The following is a 16740-nucleotide window of genomic DNA, read 5'->3' as shown; positions in this document are numbered from 1 at the left end:
GAAGTCCTGTGGGAAAATGCGGCAGGAGCTGACGGGTGGGAGAGGAAGGCTGGGAAGAGCCCCCTCAGAGAGGTGGCATTTGTGAGACTGGGGGTGAGCGGAAGAGGCCAGGTGAAAACAGTAGGGCTCCGGACAGAAGGGACAGCCATGTCGAAGGCCTCGAATGTGAGCCAGCCCAGTGGGTCCAAGAAACTGAGATGGCCAGTGGGACAGGAGCCCAGCAGATGAGGGGAGCGGGGTGGGAGGTGGGGACAGCAAGGGAGACACATCAGACCGTGATGGCTCCCCCACTGGCCTGCACTTATGAAACCCCCTCGAGCGGACGTTTGCCTCCCAGCCAGCACAGCAGCCTCAATCCCAGCTCCGGCCAGTACTAGATCTCTCTAATATGCTCTATGAGCATTTTCCAAAAGGAGAGAAACAGCTCTTCTCTTCAAAAAAACAAACACTTCTGGGCATCTCCAAGGCCAGCTGGCAATGCCCTCTTGGCCACTGCTCAGGTGGGTCACAGCTCCTACTTTACTGGCTGGTGCTGATCAAGGTGTTAACGAGCTAGATGGCTCCTGGAGGGAGATGCACCCAGAGGACCTGCGAGCCCAAGGGGCCAGGAGCAGAGAGACGACTGGGGCTCCTGGGCACAGCAGTCCACAAGCCCGTGTCCAGCCGACGAAAGGCGAGGCAGCAGGGGGCACACATCTGAGTGTCGAGATTCTTCTGTAATTATGGCTTGAGTCAAAAAAATGCACATGAGTTCACAGGATGATAGATATTAGCAGGCTTCTCCGAGTTCAAGTGAGTTGTCAATAAGACAATTAAAGCAGCATCGATAGTACACACCGATTGTCAGTATCTGCTGTTCTGAATCCCAGGCCTTGGTGATCTCTGGAGAACAAAGGAGCAGAGACTGCGGGGATACAAATACTTTTTGCCCGAGTGAGAGACGCAATTCTGCACCGAGGTGACGGCGCAGCACCTGGGGTGGGCGGGGCGGCGGGAAAGGCCCCGGGAAGAATGTGGGGCAATGGGGCGGGCGAGGTGGGCAGGATTCGCACAGTGGGAAATTAGCAGTCCCGGGCAGATCAATCACTTCTGTCACGTGGCTCGGTCAATAGGAGCCTGCTAGCATTGGCCTTAATCACCAGCAATCGGTGCTCAGAAACCAGAAACTCCAGATTCTTCTAGAAGGGGGAGCTAGTGAAACTGTGGGTGACATTAATGGGCATCAATGAAGATGGCCTTTAAGAGCGAGTGAGTGTGAGTGTGTATGAGTGTGTGTTTGAGTGTGACTGCATGCGTGTGTGTGATTGTGTGCGAGTGTGAGTGTGTGAGTGTATGTTTGTGCGAGTGTTAGTGAGTGTGTGACTGCGTGCATGTGTGTGATTGTGTGCGAGTGAGAGTGTGTGTGCAAGTGAGTGTGTGATTGTGCGCAAGTGTGAGTGTGAGTGTATGTGCGTGTTAGTGAGTATGTGTACAAGTGTGTGTGTGTGAGTGTGTGTGCAAGTGTGTGTGATTGTGTGCAAGTGTGAGTGTGTGAGTATGTTTGTGCGAGTGTTAGTGAGTGTGTGCATGTATGTGTTTGTGCGCGTGTGTGTTAGTGTGTGACTGCGTGCGTGTGATTGTGTGCGAGTGAGAGTGTGTGTGTGTAAAGGCAATGAAACAGAACAATGACATATACACATACACACATACATACACACACACACGTGCTCATGTATATGAAGTACTATATGGCACTGTGTGCGCTGGGGCTTCGGGGGAACCGACTCCTGCCCACGAGCTGCGCGGCGGAACTTCCTCAGTGCTCCCTAAGACAGAAACCTCCACAGCGCCGTCGCTATACATCTGCAGAACCAAAAACCCTTTTCCTCCAAAGATGACTCGCAAAGCAGCCTGCACCGGGGTGAGGGGAGACGTTCAAGCTCCTATCTGTTGACACTTTGTGATTTAGGGTGGAAGAGAGAAGTTGTCTCCAAATTAATGAGCCAGACATAATAGAGCCCTGTCAAAACACCGGTTTCATTTAATCCTACCTATTGTTGGCACTCTCCTCTAAGTTGGAGGAGAGTACAATTTTTTCATTAGAGTTATCATTTGTTATTATTACATTACTTGCTATTTATTATGGAAAAGGAATCTCGTGTCACTTCTCAAGATTAATATAGAACAGTCATGTGGCAAGTCGTGACAGAGACTAAAATAAAACACCAAATGCTTCCTGGACGATTTTTACTACAGATTGAAATATTTCTTAAGAGGAAAAGCAAGTATTGTTGCTTCAAATTTCATAACATATATATAAATTTAGATCTACATTTATATACTTGGGTAAAATATTATTCCAACTAAAGCAGAGAAATGAAAATGGTTGTTTTTGTGCTGGTACAAGTTGCTTTAAAATAGTCAAGTTGCTCAGTGGGCAATGGCCAACACACAGTCACAGAGCTGAGCAGAAAAGCAGGGGCTGCTCTTCACCGAGTTCTGTTCCTTTGTTCTAGAATTATTTTTTCTAGCCCTGGCCAGTGGCTCCGTGGGACAGAGCGTGGCCCCGACACGCCAGGGCTGCAGGCTCCGGCCCGGTCAGGGCACATGCAAGAATCAGCCAGTGACACAAGAGCAAGCGCAGCACATCCGCGTCTCTCTGTGTGTCTCTCCCTACCTCTCTCTCTCTAAAATCAATTTTTAAGAAAAAAGAATTATTTTCCTAGTGCCCTTAAACACCTTTCCTCTGCGTTCGTTACAGGTTTTGCTAAGGAAGGGAAATCTTTCAGCAACTTTTCTAAAAGTGTGATAATAAAAGTCACACACTTGTTTCATAGATTTCCTACGTGAGTCATTCACAGTTAATATTCTACGTGGAGCTTCAGACCATGTGAAATACGCCGTGCATGCGGGGCCATTTGGAATGTTTACAGTTATTTAATGAAATTTACTTCATCATTTAAAACCAAATGATGAGGAAAAAAGTTCAGTATCCTAAGAGCTAGAACGCCCTTCATTTTCTACTAAAAACTGAAATTTAATGTAAAGGTGGCCACTGTAAGCACACGAGTGATGCATCCAAAGGCTCAGGCGTGAGTGTAGCTGACCTGCAAGCCCCACGTCAGAGGCTCTCTTGGCATCTGCAGGTGGCATGGAGGCGCCGTCCCTGACCTGGAGGGAAGGTGAGCCCCAGAAAGAGTTGGGCAGTGGGAACCTTCTTGAAAAGCCAAGACACCTGAATCCCATACAAACTCCAGGTGTCCCCGAGCAAGGGATCCACTGTGCAGTGTCCCTGTCACCTGCCCCCGGCCCACTCCCCGACAAGGTGCAGCACTGGGGAAGGCAGGGTGGGGCGGCTGGGAGACCTTTAAACTACCGTGGCCGAGACAGGAGAGAAAGAGGGAATGTGAGAGGCGCAGGCCAGACGCAAGGCCCCCCCACCCCTTCCAGGAGGCTTGGAACCTGGACAGCCCCCAACAGTATGACAGACCCGTGGGCAGGGCCGCGGCCCCAGCCCGCACTGCGTCGGAGGTGAGAGCTTCGGCCCTCCCGCCTTCGCCGCCACTGTGCTCTAACTTCTCCACGGCCCGCCCAGGGTCGACACTGCGTGGCACTTGTAGAACGAATGAATGACGTATGTAGGAAGAACAGCGGGGCGGAGGGCGGAAGGGAAGGACCCTTTGGAAGGAAGATGTTGATTCTGGAAGGCAGAGAAGCCCTGGAGTCCAGCTGGACTGGGGGACTGCGCACACAGCAGAGTGAGGGGCACCCCGACCACAAGTCTCCCCCTTCCCCTGCAATGAAGAAGACGGCACTGTTCCTTGGGAGCGGTGTGCACCCACCCAGCCGCCCTGGCCTTCTTTCTTCTCCTTGAACTGTGAAGATCTTTCTGACCTCAGGGCCTTTGCATGTGTTGTTCCCTCTGCCTGGAAGTTTCTCAACCCTTCACTTGACGGGCCTCCTGTCACCCTGAGTCCTCCAAGAACTCCACTGACACCTGGTTGAGAGGAGGGCTCCCCGCAGCCTTCTCTGTCGCCCTTCAGAGTCTCCATGGTCACAGCTGAAATGGTAAATATGTGTCTCTCTTTGACTTTGTCTAGAGCTGCAAGAACCATGGACTCAGGTCCACAGCACCGACCACAATGAGTATCTGTAGAAGGGACCCATCTGAGGAACAACTAAAGAGCACAGTGACAGTGCCAGACAGATGGGAAGAGCGTGTGACGGGACCCCAGCTCCCCCGGGGTCTGCTGCCACTGCTGATTGCCACCGCGAGGAGAGAGACGGTGACGGTGGCCCGCGGAGGCCTGTCTCGCGGCCTCACTCCTTCACCTGCTGGGTTTGCTCTGGGCACCTCACTTCCAGGGAAGGTGCAGGCCAGGGGCCGAGAGCACCACAGGTCCCAGGACAAGCTCCATTCAGACAGAGCCGGGCATTGCTGTCCACCAGCTGTGTGAGCTTGGGCAAGTCACACCACATGGACACACTGCCTCTCCTCCACCGAAAGGCAGAGTGTTCTAAGGACTAAATTAAAGGGTACCTTGCACTTTAGAGCCCAAGGCCATCTGTGTAATAAGTGCTCACTAAATACTAGAGGCTCGCATCCAGGGCCTGACCTTCCCTTTAACATTCCCTCAGGAAGTTGGGGTCTGTTTCTTACTATAATATCACCAGGGCACCCCTCTTTCAAAGGATGGCTGGCATTCTCCTTAGTGATCGCTTTGGGATGCCCTCCAGTGCGAGTAAGCCAACCCAGAATCCCGCCCTTCCCCTGTGGGAAAAAGGACAGGAGCTATTCCGACTCCCCCCTCTCGTGGGTGCCCCCCATGAATGTAGTGGCCACCAGCTCAACACACTGATTTTATACATGAGGCTCCCCTGAAACCAGCATGAGTGTGTACGCCAGTGTGCACCAGGGTGAGCCTCTGGTATACACGTGTGTGCTCAACGGGAGCCTGGACCTAAGAATTCATCGTCACTGCGTCCACGCGCACTTGTGTCCCACACGACAGCCCCGAGCCCCGAGGCCACTCTGCCTGTTCACAGCACCAGTCCTGCCGGACGTGAGTGAGTGAGTGAGAGAGAGAGTGACGGTGCCTCCTTGGGGGTCTTTGGTTCTGGTTCAGAGAAACAATGGACAGCAGGGCCGGTCATGCTCCCACCAAGACTCCAGCAACCAGTAGGCTGTGTGTGCACGTGTGTGTGTGGATGTGTGTGCATGTGTATCTGTGTGCATACGTGTGCATGTGTGTGCACGCGCACATGTATGCCTGCATGTGTGTGTGTGTCCTGGAAACGTGGTGCCGACATTTGATGGGCTGGAGTGAGAGTGTCTGTGAAGATATAAGCCCCCTGCCACCCTGCACCCCTCCATGAACTCTGCTGACCCTTTAAAATGCATCTTCTGACACCTAAAGGAATCAGCCCTTGAATACTCATGGATCCCCAGGTGCACAACTCAGAAGACCAGCCAGGGAAACCAGGCTCTGCAAGGGACCGATGCCCATCATTTTGGGTGAGCTTTTCATTTCTAAAATATTTAATAAAACATGGGAAACAATCATCATAGCTGGCCATTTGTTGAGTTGCTGGTCTCTGAACTTATTAATTAGTCATTTTCCCTTTCAATCCTGATGACTCTATTATGGAGGGAGAATTATTCCAATTCCACTGACGAGAAAACTGAGGCTGAAAGACAGAAACGCCGGTGCACAATCAGCCCGTCAGGCCGCAGCCGGTGTCCTGCCTGTCCCGTCTCGCCGGCCCAGCTCCTTATCACTGTGTCACACGGCTCAAGACCAAAACACAAAAAGGCTCCCAGCTCCCCCTCATTTACAAACTCGATGCTTCCGGCTCAGTGAAATCGGCATCTTAATCATGGAATGAGGGAGGGAACATCCCTAAAAATTAAATTATGCAAAAAAACAACTTACAGATATTGATCAATCAAGCAATGCAGGTACCATGTAACCCTTGCAAAAGAATTAATCAGAAAATAAAATGCACACAAAGAACTCCACCTTTCGTCTCTCCTGGAGCAATGATACGGTCTGTGGGAAATGCCGTTTCCGGGTGCCGATCTAAGGGTTAACCTCCGGCTGAGGCTAGAGATTAATAAGAGGGTCCCCTCGGCTCCCCCCATCCAGCAACCTCACAGCCCACCTGCCTCCAACAGGGAGCTGGACACACACGGGCGTCTGCCCCTTTAAATACAGATTAGCGTATTCAAATTTTGCATTGGATTCGGCTCAGCCCTCTGATTCCTAGAGAGGTCAGCGCTCTGTCCCCAGCCTCCCCAGGCCACCTGGCCCCTCCTCAATGACCTCCACCGCAGGCCAGCCTGCACCAGGAGGGAGTCAACGAGACAGGTTCCAACTCGAAAGTCTGTCCCGACGCACGAGGCAGCAGGAGACCCTCATCCTTCAGACCGATGAACGCATTCTTTTACTGAAGGCGGTTTTGGAGGTCACACGCAAAAATTACATGATTTTTATCTGAGCAATATTATCAGGCAAAGGAAGAGAAAGTTTTCTGAACAGCAGACCCCACTGTCCCCAAGGCCCACGCACGGCCTGGTCCCTTCCACCTGAGCGGCCAGGCTCCTGAGGCAGGCAGAAGCAGCAGGGCCTGAGCAGCCGCCTCCCAGCTCCGAGCGAGCGCCTGTCAACCTGGGAGCCCGAGGGGGACCGCAGGCTCCAGGCGGCGCCGGGAGATAAAGGGCAGAGTCAGAAAGCAGCGGGTTCTTCAGGGAGGGCTTTGAAAACAGCCTGTGCTGCAATCTCCGGAATGTATTGCTCCATCTCACCAGACGGTCACAGAGAGGGAATCAACGTGCCCACGGGCAGGGCATGCCCCCCAAGGGCAGGCCATGTCACCACTCGTGACATCACACATCACAGAAGCTTCGTCATCCGAAATGCCCGTCAGACAGCCAGGCCCCGCGGAGCCCGCCATTCCTCAGGCACCCAGAGAGCCGCTGTCCCCTTGGGGAGCAGCGGGGAAAAGGGCAGTTGCTGCCTCGCCTCGCGGGGCCTTGGTCGGCGCATGTTCAGATAGTGCGAGCGTTCATCCTCTTGTCTGCATCTCTTCTGCTCCCAAGTATGCTGCGTGAGAATGTTTAAATGGGACTCAAATTCTGACGCTCCGAGGCCCCCACCAAACTTTAACAAAAGCTTTTCAACAAACTTTCTAACTACCTGTGTGAAGGTGCAGCAGCTGAAAAGGAAGTCGGCGGGGGAGGAGGGGAAGCAGAAAACACACAGAAAATGGATATTAAGTTGTCAAATCCAGGATCTCAGAACAGAACTGCAGTCAGCGTCTGGCTTTTTGCTTAAGACTCGGTGCAGCCAGAGCCCAGGCGAGGTCCAGCAGGGCCGGGGCTGCCCCAAGGCTCAGCCACAAGGCCAGAGTGGCCAACAGGCCTCAGTGACAGCCGGTGGCTCAGGCGGCCCCCACCACCTACGAGGTTTCAGCTTTACAGATTAAATCCTTTCACGCCCACACGTAGCCACTCTGCTCCCCCCACGGTCCCACATACACCCCCACCTTTGGCGTCTTCTCAGGCTACTAGCAAGCTGGCCACCGCCCAGTGCCGACCCTCTTCCCAGGGCGAACGTTTGAGAATAAAGTTCTCAGATGCTGCGCTGAGCTCAGTGAGCAGATCCAGCCACGTTCGGCAGATGCTCTGCTCCGTGCAGGCTCAGGCTGTTCACACAGCCACTTAGCATCCACAGATTACGACCCCCAAACTGGGAGCCCAGGCCGAGGGTGCAAAATCATTTAGGCATGTAAACTGTAACTCCCCACCCCCACCCCTCATAGGCCGAGCAGCCGAGGCAGCCTTGCTGTGACAATACCGAAGGCTTTGCCTGCCTTGACTTTAATAGATTTCAATCATGAATTAAAATTTTTAAAAGAATTTTTTAATGTGTGTGTCAATCAATAAGGAATAAATGTTTCTAGATATTTTGAAAGATAAAATTAAATAATCAAGCTATTCAGATGGATTAAATCTCATGTGTAATATCTCTGTGGTCTATGATCTGTTTGCTTTTCTATAGTTGATACAATTTAGCTGATACGGTTTCCAAATATTTTCTCTCTCTTGGAAACAAATTTACAACAATGCATATGTTCTCCAAGTAGCAAGTTCCGGTTTACATTTGTAACTTCCGTGTTAAAGGCCGGCTGATGTGACTGGAGGGAGGACCCCGACACAGTCCTCTCTGAGTACTGGGTAGGGAGGCGGGCACCCGCAAGGTGAGCAGCATGGGGCGGCTGCCAGTCCTGCCTCAGCTGCGCCGGAGCTGTGTGGCTGCAACAGGCTGCCACAGCCCCCGGTCTGCCCACTAGTGAAAGTGCACTGCGGGTGGGGGGCTTCACTGGTTGTTAAAGGACTGACTAAAACAAGGCATCTAAGATGCAGAACGCAGGGCCTGCCAGGAGGAAGCGCCAACAGCAGCAGCTGGGGAGCTGGGTGGGGGGGCATCTCTGCACCCCACGCAGAGGTGCCCAGAAACTAGCATCCTCGATCGTTAAATTACTGCAGAGCCCTGAGGGCCCTACGACCTGCCCCTTCTGCGAACCAAAAAACACCCTAATCTGTGGGAACAGAAGGGGAACCTGAGCTGTGCATGTGAGAGCATCAGTGTCTTTAAGGCTGAGCAGGCACCGCTGTGATGCGTCTCGATTTTAGGGACACTGGATTGGCTTCTGCAACCTGAACAGGGCTACTTCATCCTGTGGATGTGGATGTGTGCACATGTGATTTGGTAACAAATCAACAAAAGGCTAAAAAAATCGTGAAGGGGGCTGATGGTGCTAACTCGGTAGACCCAGAGAGGTGTGGGATGAGCCCCGGGGAGCTGGCGGGCCAGCAGCCAGCTGAAGACCCAGCAGGGAGAGGGACGGGCAAAGGACAGCCCACCTCGGTAATCAAAGACCCAGCCCACACGGCTCAGGTAATCACAGCTGTAATGCCTTGATTGAAAGCCTTCAGGTTAATGTCAGCTCGAGCCTACGGTGATCATTTTTCCTGTGTCACAGCGGCACTTAATTTCCTCATTGCAACGCCAAGTGAGAACAGGTAGGTGGAGGAGAGGGGACCCCACAGACTGATCGGCACGACCTTCCACTGACACCCACCTGGAGGCGCCCGGGATCTCCTCTACCTGCCCGGTCAGCCCCCAAGCCAGCATCAGGAAGCTGTGGATGAGAGGCCCAGGGGTCTCCCAGGAAGGGTGGCTGGGTGTGGCTGTGGGTGGGTGCAGGCAGAGGCTGCCCGGCAGCAGAGGGCTTGAGCATGCTAACTCGGGAGGCAGACAGGATGGGTTCTAACCCTGGACCCACAACCCACCCTCTCTGTCCCTGAGGTTCCCTTTCTGAATGTGGGACAGACACAGCACCTGCCCTCATAAAGGAGCTGCCAGGATTGAATGCGTATAGAGCTTAGAACCATGCCTACCACAAATATGCCCCACACTGACCGCAACCATCACACCGCCAGCGGGCGCCCAGCTGCGGCTCGGAGCTGCGGCTTTCTGCTTCTTGGTGTCATGTCCCAGTAGGGACCAGATACAGCTCTTACCCACAGGGTGAGACTAATACAGAACCAGCGGGAGCCCCTCTACTCTTCCACTGGGAGGTTCTCTCTCCTCACGGACCCCACAGGTCTGCCCCAGTTCAGGACAGGGCCCAAGCTCCTGGTATCTCAGGTCTTGTGACACATCCGTCTCCCCCAGGCCTGTGCACTCCATGAGGGCGGGACCTCCCTTTGCCCCTTGAGACACCCAGGACAAGGCCTGGCATGAGGAGGCGGTGGGAAGTGAGCCTGATGGCCCCCAGGGGGTTTATGGAAATGTCAAGAGACGTGTGGTTGTCACCACCGGGGGCCAGCACCTACAGGGTAGAGGTCAGGGGTACTGCAAAATATCCTACAAGTGGCAATGTCCACGGTGTTGCTGTGGCGACCCTCGTCTACAGGAACGGCCACCAAGTTGGTCTGGCAAGTTCCGCCAAAGCCCCACCTGCATCCCGTCTCCGTGAAACGACTCTGACCTCCGGCAGGCGCAGAGGCTGTGAAAAGCCACGTACTCAGTGCCTCTGTAGCAGCAAAACTCCAATATAAGAGAAAGAGCGAAGATGCACAATGATTTTAAAAGTGAAAGTGGAGTGTGGATCCTTAAGCAGCTGACAGAGCCAGTCAGAACCAGCCTTGATCCCACACAAGCCTGCTGTGGATAACCTGGGCAGGAGGGCAGGAAGGTCCCACTCCCACCCCAGGCAGGGATGGGCCCAAGCCAGGTGGCTTGCCAAGGGGCCCACTTTCTGGAGGTGGCTTCCAGCCATGTCTGCCTTCATTTGGGGAAAAAGCATACATATGATCTAGGAAAGGTGGCCTGAACCCCGGGGCCAGATTCTGAGCATGTATGCGCCCCTCCACTTTCTACTCCTTCAGCTGTTTGGCCCTGCCCCCCACATACACAAACTCACCCACCTACCCCAGGCAGAGCCATTGTGGGTGAAAGGAAATCATCTCAGAGCAGGTGCTGCTATCAGGTAACACTCTCCCCAGCATGTGCACACACACAGACATGTGCACACTCGTGCACACACATACACACACCAGCGTCACCACACCCGAGCCCCCAGTGGGGACACTCCTTGGCTTAGCTCCATCTGCCTGCATGTATGACCCCCAAGCTTAGCTCAGCCGCTCACCCCTTTAATGGCACTCGGTGCCAGCAGGACAGTCTAGACCTGAGCGACAATCGCCCTCCTTGGCCAGAGGCCTCTCTCCCAGCAACCCCCAACTAGATACCACACAGCCAAGCAAAACACACCATGAGCCCTGCCAGACAGCCGAGCCTGCAGCCCCACCTTGCCCTGAGACCACTCCTTTCCCCAGTCTCCACAGCCCAGCCACAGCTTTGCTGCTGGGAGCTGCCTACACAGGGCAGGTGCAGGCCACGGCCCCTTCAGCAGGCAGGGGCCTCTCGGAGGGACGGCGGGGGACCTGTGCTTGGCCATGAGACGCCGCAGCGCACCCTCCACAGCCTGGGAGATGGCCTCAGGCCACTGACCACCAGGGTCCTTCTGACCCAAACCTAGGGTCCCACGTAGGGACAGAAGGAGGCAGGGCTGCACACTCACCTCTCCAGGTCCCGGCAGAGGTGTCGGGGGACTTCTGTCCTCAGCGTGGACAAAAGTTGACCTGCAGAGAGCTCACTTCTGTTCCCAAACCTGCGTCAGCCTCACTTTAAATAATGCTGAGAACAGAACGCAAGCTGATAGTTCAGCTCACTTAAAAGGCTTATTAACACACTAAATCCAAAGATGTTAAAAAGCTATAATTGTCCTCATTCAAACTGGAAAATAAATCTATTTGCTTCCCTCTTTTATGATCGTCTTCCAGGGGAAGCGGTTCTTCTGTATCCTCACGAGCGCCACTGCCGTCTTCCCTCCGTTCCAGGCACTTTAAAAACACCTGTGCCGTTCACAGCCAACTTCTGAGCACAAGGCAACCACGTTGGGGGAAGGCTGGTTTCCTTATGCCAGAGGTCAGCTTGTCTTGCTCAAAAGGGGTTCAGAGTTCACCGAGTGGGCTTGTGGATTTTGTAGGTCTGAGCTGATGGGAATACATTTGGTTACCTAAGGCCGAGCAGACCACCTAATCAGTCAGCTTTGGGGGCTCAGCAAGCAGTGATTCCACACGTCAGCCCTGCCTTCAGCACCCACGGCTACAGCGGTTAGCAGGGTGCCCACCCTGCCACCTCCCGCCCTCTCCCACATGGGGTTACTGGCTCCTGGCTTGGACCCCAGCAGCGTGACTGCTGCTCCCCGCTGCCCTCAGTCTTCCGTGCAGACAGCCCCGGCCAGCAGTTAACTTGCTGAGTGGTGGGGATCAGAAGTTCAGCACTCCAGGCACAGAGCAAGATGGGTTTCGGAGCACGGTCCGAGGGAATGCAAATTCATTGAGAGCGCGTCTTCCAGGTTTCCCATAATTACCTCCGTGTCTCCAGGAGCTAGTTCCTAAACCCGGTCTAGGGTGGAGGCATTTTAGAGACTTTGCCTGCAGATGACAGATGAGGCACTAACCTTTCTCATATGCCCAGATGTTAAGTTCATTTTCATCACATGTATGCAAATTTCATGTGACCAGTAAATCAAAAGAAATCTTAAATCACTGTACACTATTGTAAAATCCACACTAAATCCGGTTAACTTGCAGTGATATTAACATAAAGTCACAGTTTAAGGGACCCGCGGTAGCAGGCAGATGTCACAAGCTCTTCTCCCCAGCGACGGCCCGGAGAGACCCCAGTCCCAGCCGTCCCTATGACCCAAGAGTCTCTGCCTGGTCACCGCTACATTCAAGTTTTTCCAGGGTATCCTGGAAATCAAAGCCTTCTAAAAGTTTTCCAAACTGTGGGCAAACAGGGGTCCCTCCGTCCAGGGGCCTGGCCCCTGTCCTGTCTAGACAGAGGGAGGGCAAAGTTCACGGCAGGGGCCAGGGGTGAGACTTCTGGGGCCGGGTCCTCAGTCGGGGGAGCGCACCCCGGACTCTGTGGCCTGCATTCGTCAAAGCCCGGCCGTCAGCGCCGTCGTTACCAAGCAGATCAGCCAGGCGGTTAATGGTGGAATCAGGAGACATTTGCACTCCGCTATCAGAATGACATCATAACTAAAGCAGCCTTCAGCCAGAAGCCGGAGGCGCCCCCTCAGCGGGGGCCAGGGGGCTGCGGGGGGCGCCCTGCCACTCCCCGAGCTGAAAACTGAGTCCCCTGCCCCTGCTGGGCTGGGTGGGGAGCCCAGCCTCGGACAAGTTCCCAGAGAACTGGAACTAGGGTGACAGTTTTCTCCCAAGCAAATCGACTTTCCCCCCAGGTTCTGGATACTGCAAATAACGATGATGATATATTTTGTATTTTTAATAAAATTTGAGATGCTATAAAAGCACTTTCCTGGACAGGCAACGGTTGGCATCTTCTGAATGCAGCTACCGTTCGGCTCCAGACCGTGTGGCATTTCCAACAGAACCGTCCATCCCTCGGTGACCCCGTGGCGAGCAAGCAGGCCGTGCCCTCCTTCCCGCGGCAGAAACACGCGTGCTGGGGGAGTGGGGCAGCGCTGGGGAGCCCTTCCCGCCCGCCCTTGGGCTGCGTCTCCTCTCCGTCTCGAGCGCAGCCGACCACACACGCACACCGGGCACGCAGACCGGCCGGGGTAACGGGGCGCGCGCGGCGAGGAGCCGGGCTCCCCGCGGCCCGCGCCCGCCGCCCGCCGCCCGCCGCCCGCCGCCCGCCGCCCGCCGCCCGCCCCGGGCGCCCGACCCCGCGAGCCCCGAGACCGCCGCCCGCGCTGGCCGCAGGCACGCGCGGGCCAGGCGCTCACCTGCCCGGAAAAGTCGGCAGACAGAGAAAAAAGTTGCGCGAGCTGCCAGCCGGGAGCCGGGAGCCCGCGGCCGCCGTGCCCCCGGCGAGGCCCCCGAAGGCCCGCCCGGCCCGCGCCGCGCCCGCGCCGCTCCCGCACCTCGCCGCCGCTGCGCGCGCTGACCCCGGGCGCGCCGAGGCCACAGCTGGGCACTTACTTGGCGCCGCTCTCGAGCGTGCAGGTCCTCGCGGTTTTCAAACAAGTTTCAGGGAGAAAGAAGGGAGCCAAAAAAAAAATCCAATTATGCAAATGGCTCCGGACTCGGAGGCGCGCGCCGGAGCCGACGCTGCGGCTACCGCACGAGTTCAGGAGCAGCCGGGCCGGCAGATTTATGGGGCGCGTCACGGCTGCGCCGGGCCCCGCCGCCCAGCACCGCGAAGTTCATTAAAGCGGCAACGTCCACTTTCCCCGAGACCCTCCGCCGTTCACTCCTCAGGTCCGCCCGACCCCGCGGGCGGGGGCGCTGTCCCCAGCCTCTTCCTCCCTCTTCCTGCCCCCCCTCCCCTCTCCCCCCTGCCTCTCTTTCGTCTCTAAGTCGCCTGCCTTCCACCCCGAACAATGAACAAAGATGTGAGTGATGGGAAAAGATCGCCCCCTCCCAGCCCCGGCGCAGCACGGCGGCCGGAGAGTCAGGATCCAGCGGCGAGAACCGAACGGGGAAGAAGACAGTGCGGCCCGGCACCCCGAGCAACACACGCACACGCACTCGCACACGCACTCGCACGCGTGCTCACCCCACCCCAAGTTCACCTAAGGCCCGGCTGGAGACGGGGGCGCCGAGACCGGGGCGCCGGGGGCCGCGGGACCCGTGGGGGCCAGGACGCGGGGGCGTGAACTCCCAAGCCCCGCTGGCTTCCCGGGCCCGGCGCCTCGCGCGACCCCCTCCCCGCAGCCGCCGGCGGCCTGGCCCCGCGGCCCGCTCGGGCTGCCGGGCCGGATGCGCTCTGCAAACGCGGCCCCTGTCGGATCCCCGCTAAACTGCACGCGCCGCGGCGGCCAGACGGCGCCCGAGCCCAGGCCCCGCTCGCGCCCGGCCCCCGCCCCGCGCCCCTGCCCGCGGCCCGCGCCCCCGCGCCCCGGGCGCCCGCGCCCTCAGGCCGGGGCTCCGGGCAGGCTCCGCATTTTCGCTCGAGTGGGAACGGAGGCGGCTGACGGATCTTGTCTCCCGTGAGCACCGGTCAGACAGCAGTCTCCGGCAACCCGGCCGGCCGCAGCCTCCGCGGGCCGAGACCCGGCGGCCCCTCCTGGCCCGCGGTCCCCACGCGGTTGGGGCCGTGCCCGCGGCGCCGAGAGGCGGGCCGGAGGGACGCGCAGCACAGAAGTGAAAGGGGGACAACTTTCCACCTGTCCCCCGAGAGAGCCCCTGGAGTTCCTCGGAGGAGTCGGGGGCACAGCTCCCTCCCTGCCCCGCACCCCTTTCCTTTCCGTTTCCTGACTAGTGGGCGCTTGCGCTTCCACCTTCCACTTCGCAGCCATCGATCATAGAGAGAGATCTGTATTTTAAATTTTTGCAAAACTGCAACAGATGGGCGCGTGAGATCTGGACGCTTCCTTGCTCAATCATCAAAGAAAAACTCCCCCCCCCCTTTTTTTTCTTTCTTTTTTTTTTTTTTCTTTCTTTTTTTTTTTTTTCTTCTTTTTTTGGCCTAAAATACATCCCGTCCCGCCTACGACTGTTTTCCTCGGTTCTTCATCTTAAAAAATAACGTACTGAAGCAAACAGACAGGTTTATCAGCCAGGTCCCTGCCCCAGCCACGCATCTGGGGGGGGGTCTGTCCCCCAAACTGCCCCCTCCCCGGACGCCCGCACCCGTGGTCCCGCCCTGAGACCCCGCGCCCGCGCCCCGCGCTCCCATTGGCCTCACTGCGCGGCCGGGCGCGGGGTTCGCTCCAGAACCTGTTACTTATTCCCCCTGTTTCCGCCTGGCCCCCCGGGCCCGGGGCTGCGCCGGGCCGGCCGCGCCGCGGGCGCTGCAGCGGGTGCGGGCGCCGAGCGTACCCCGGCCCCGGCCTGCCGCGCCCCCGCCTGGGCCTCGCCGCTCCCGGGGCGCAGGAGGCCGGCGAGCACACAAAATGGCAGGTCTCTGCGGCCGGGCGCCTGCAACTTTCATGCTGCGTGAGCATCAGCGAACTTTGATTTTTTTTTTAAATGGTTATAAATTACCCTCCCCACCCCTCCCCCCGAGGCGGGGCCGGATCCCGCAGCGAGCCACGGAGGGACGGAGGAGCGACGGCGCCCGCATCCCCGGCACCGGGAAAAGGGGGAAAGTCACTTGATCAGAAGTTTGCGTGGCCCCGGCCTCCCCCTCCCCGTGCGACCCCCAGGACCCTGCGAAAGTTTCCCGAGGCCCCGAGCGCGGGGCCGGGGCCGGGCGGGGGCGCAGCGGGGCCGGGAGGGGCCGGGCGCCGGGTCCCACGGGCGCGCCCGGCGCGGGTCCCAGCGACTCCTTTTCAAAGTAACGGTCCGGGGGCTGCGGGCGGGGCAGGCGGTGGCCCGGGCGCGGGTCCCACTTGCCTCCGAAGTTCGCCAGAGCCATCCGTGCCCAGCTGCCGCCGCGCTCTCGGCGTCTTCCTCTCTCCCCCCTGCTGACAGCTTCTCTCGCCAACGTCACCGCCACGGATATTTAATTAGACCGTATTTTTTAATCGAGATGGGGCCAAAGGAACCGGGCGCAGGCCTCGCGCGACGGGGAGGGGGAGGGGAGGGGGCCGCGCCGGGAGTCCAAACTCACTTTGCCACCTCCAGACGCCCGCGCCCCCGCTCGCGCGGCGCCCCCACCCGCCCCGCACCGCCGCGCCCCGCCGCGCCCCCACCTTTGTTTTCCTTACCTTAAATAGAGACCCGGCGGGCGTGAGGAGCAAACTCGGGCACGTAAACGGAGCGTTGTAAAAGATTGTGTTCAATGAATAATGAAACATGTCCACATGATTGACTTGAGCATTTTCCGGGGCTGCGGGGGGACCGGCGCCCTGCCGGAGCGCCTCTCCCGCTCGCCCGCGGCGCCCCGCGCGCGGCCCCGGCCCGGCCCGGCCCGGGCGGGCTGCGTTTTCATCCGCCTCGGCCCCGAGCCGCCCGCTCATTGATACTCATCACCCAGCCCCGCAGACATCCCCGTCCCCGGCTCGGCCTCCCCCTATCTGGTAGGTGAAATGCATTGTACCATTAAAAATGCTCTCCATTGTCGCCCTGGCATAATTCACAGCAACTAGATAGGTCTTGCGGCATTTAGCTTTGATGAGCCAGAGACTGAACCCTTGATATAATAATCTACAAAGAATGGTGTGTGATCGTCCATTTTTTCTCTCTGTCTAGCAACTAAGAAACCATTT

General features: G+C 57.2%; 1 protein-coding gene across 1 annotated transcript in view; it reads right to left on the bottom strand.

The window, feature by feature from the left end:
- The window catches only part of ZNF536 (zinc finger protein 536), a 244192-nt gene extending 227933 nt beyond the window's left edge, over nt 1-16259 (bottom strand). Inside the window, exon 1 of the mRNA XM_081119583.1 lies at nt 16240-16259. The gene's annotated coding sequence lies outside the window, so the exon portion shown is untranslated. The remainder of the gene's footprint in view (nt 1-16239) is intronic.
- Between the last annotated feature and the right edge of the window lie 481 nt (nt 16260-16740).

Source organism: Miniopterus schreibersii, assembly GCF_964146895.1.
Source record: "Miniopterus schreibersii genome assembly, chromosome: 18".
NCBI classification, from domain to species: domain Eukaryota; kingdom Metazoa; phylum Chordata; class Mammalia; order Chiroptera; family Miniopteridae; genus Miniopterus; species Miniopterus schreibersii.
Note: the sequence above shows the minus strand (reverse complement) of the source record. Positions and strands in the feature narration are given on the sequence as shown.